Source organism: Apium graveolens, chromosome 4 (assembly GCF_009905375.1).
Source record: "Apium graveolens cultivar Ventura chromosome 4, ASM990537v1, whole genome shotgun sequence".
Taxonomy (NCBI): Eukaryota; Viridiplantae; Streptophyta; class Magnoliopsida; order Apiales; family Apiaceae; genus Apium; species Apium graveolens.
Genome location: NC_133650.1, coordinates 272761483 through 272764762, shown reverse-complemented (window position 1 = coordinate 272764762; position 3280 = coordinate 272761483). Strand labels below are relative to the sequence as shown.

At 40.0% G+C, this 3280-nt stretch overlaps 1 non-coding gene across 1 annotated transcript; it reads left to right on the top strand.

Moving 5' to 3' along the window:
- The first annotated feature begins 1814 nt into the window (after positions 1-1814).
- LOC141723045 (small nucleolar RNA R71) lies at positions 1815-1921 on the top strand. The gene has a single exon (XR_012576038.1). It is a non-coding gene; the product is annotated as a small nucleolar RNA R71 (small nucleolar RNA).
- The last annotated feature ends 1359 nt before the right edge of the window (positions 1922-3280 follow it).

Sequence of the window (3280 nt, the reverse complement as noted above, 5' to 3'; positions counted from 1 at the left end):
GTAGGAGCTTCCTCAATAGATGGCTTGAGGCGCTTAGGAGCTTTGTTCAACTCCTCCAATCCCAGATATTCAAAAGGCATATCAATCTTCCTCTTCCAGGGAGAAGCATTTAGAAATTGCAACTGCTCATCCCCTTCATCATATTCGCTATCGGAATTTCCCAGCAAGGCCTTCTCTAAGGCATCAGATCTTAGCAATTTATCAAGTTCTAAAGTAACCACAGAATCAACCAACTCTACTTTTAAGCACTCCTCATTTTCTCTAGGGAACTTCATGGCATTGAACATATTAAAAGTTACATCCTGATCCATCACTCGCATGGTGAGTTCACCTTTCTACACATCTATCAAGGTTCGGCCAATAGCCAAGAAAGGTCTTCCCAAGATTATGGGAACCTTCTTATCCTCCTTGAAATCAAGAATTACAAAATTAGCAGGGAAAATGAGTTTATCTACCTTGACCAAGACATCCTCCACAATACATCGCGGATATATAATAGAACGGTCAGCCAACTGCAAAGTCATATAAGTGGGCTTTGGATCAGGAAAGTCTAACTTCTTGAAGATTGACAAGGGAATCAGATTGATACTAGCTCCCAAGTCACATAAACATTTGTCAAATGACACATTTCCAATGGTGCACGGAATAGTGAAGCTTCCAGGATCTTTAAGTTTCGGAGGCAATTTCTATTGCAGCACAACACTGCATTCCTCCGTGAGAGCAACCGTCTCTAAGTCATCAAGCTTCACCTTTCTAGAGAGAATACCTTTCATGAACTTTGCGTAACTAGGCATTTGTTCAAGAGCTTTAGTGAAAGGTATGTTGATGTGAAATTTCTTGAATACCTCCAGAAACTTCTCAAAATGCTTATCCAGCTTTTTCTTCTGCAGCCTCTTAGGAAAAGGAGGTGGAGCATAGATCTGTTTATCCCCTGTATTACCCTCAGGAGGAGTGTGCTCAACAGTAGTCTTCCTTGGTTCCACTTCTGCTTCCTTCTGCACTTATTCTTCTTCAACCTCAACTTCAGATTCTGGAGTCTTAGCTTTTTCAGGATTGGCAACCTTACCAGACCTCAATGTAATTGCTTTCACATGCTCCTTAGCTTCCTTCTTGCCTTGCACTTCAGTATCACTCAGAAGCATGCCAGGTTGACGATTCAGTAATGCGTTAGCAATTTGCCCAATCTGATTCTCCAAGATCTTTATAGACGCATCTTGGCTTTTGCACATGAGCCTCAACTCCTCCAATTCAGATTTTTCATTAGCTTGCGATAGCTTCTGAAGTTGAAGTTGTTGCCTAGGGGCATAATGCGGTTGCTGAAAACTCGGAGGGTTATACTGCTTTGTTGTGTATGACTGATAAGATTGTTGCACCGCGTTCTGATTGATACTCCAGTTGAAGTTAGCATGATTGCGGTTATTTGGATGATAAGAGGCCGCAGCTTGTTGCTGTGATCTTTGAAAGTTGCTCATAAATTGAGCTGATTCGCTAAAAATAGCATACTGCTCTGTTTCATGCGTCCCCGCACAAAGCTCACAAACACTAGTGATTTAATTAACTCCATAATTCGCCAAAGAGTCCACTTTCATCGTCAAAGCTTGAAGTTGAGCAGCTATAGCAGTAGCTTTATCCACTTTCGAGATTCCTGCTACCTTGCCTTACAACATTCTTTGCGTAGGATTCTGGTATTCGTTAGTTGCCATGAGCTCAATCAACTTATACGCTTCATTATAGCTTTTGGCCCATAAGGCTCCACCAGATGTTGCATTGAGCATAGGTCTAGACTGAGCGCCTTTATAATCATTCAATCATACATGCCATGGTGTGGGCACTTCCTTAGCATCTCCTTATATCGATCCCAAGCCTGACACAGAGATTCTCCAGTTTGCTGAGCAAACTGAGTAAGAGCATTCCTGATTGCAGCAGTCTTTGCCATAGGAAAAAATTTAGTGAGAAACTTTTGAGCAAGATCCTCCCATTTGGTGATAGACCCTGGTGGTAGAGAATGTAACCAGCACTTTGCTTTATCCCTCAGAGAGAATGGGTAGAGTCGCAGCTTGATAGCATCTTCAGTCACCCCATTGAATTTGAAAGTGTTGCAGATCTCGATGAAATCCCTAATGTGCATGTTGGGGTCTTTTGTAGGGGAACCCCCAAACTGAACTGAGCTATGTATCATCTGAATTGTGCTCGACTTGATCTCAAAGGTGTTAACCGAGATGGCTGGTCTGATGATGCTCAACTGAATATCATTGATCTTAGGCTCAGAATAGCCCATCAGAGCCTTAGGATTTTCTGCTTGATCTCCCATCACTATTAAAGCTGGTTCCTTGACTTTTTCTTCTTCTTCTACTTTCTCTTCGTCCTCAAAAACTTCCTTTCGAATCACTACAGCTTCTTCCTCGTCTTGATCCAGAGTTCTCTTACGAGCCCGCGAACGCTTACGCATACACGCTCGCTAGAGTACCTGAAACACGAAAAGGGAAAGAGTAAGTAAGTAACAATGTCCGAGTCAATGAACTTTAACGATCAGTGAAGACAAACACATAAACTAAAAGTATACACGCTAAAATTCTCCCAAGTATACGCGTTCGCAAGTAATATAGAATTATTTCTAGTATGTTCCCACAGGGACAAGCTTAGACTAACTTTGTGATTTATGCACTTATGCAACAATGATATGGCTATTATTCAATGCTAAGACGAATAATAAATTGGGTTTTAACTATACTACGATTAACTATTGAGAATTATAGTAGAGAACATTAACTAAAGAGAGTAAAGAGAGTTGAATAATATATATCACAAACATGGGATTCTAACTTCATTAAGTACTTCATTCAATAGCCTTTTCATTCTTAACCTTAGCATGTAATGATGATGACACTAATCAGATTACACGAAACTGATAAATGCCAACTTTCGTTGTACGAATAACATACTACCAGACATCCATAAAAGAGATAGAACCTGAATAAACACCAATTATGTTGAAACTCTATATGTCTATAGAATTTGACAACATAACGGTTTAATGCACAAGTTATCTATCATGATTATATAGGACAAGCAAGATGGTTAAAATTACCAATGAATCATGCATAACAATAACACATGAACCTATACTAGCATGGCAAGTTCTAAACCCTTAAATTCAATGTCGCTTCATTAAGAATTAACACGCTATCTTATAAGTTCGCGACGCTCATAAGACGAATAAGCACAACCAATACTAGGCTATCATACAATCACCACACACTAAGGTATCGAAATAAATCAA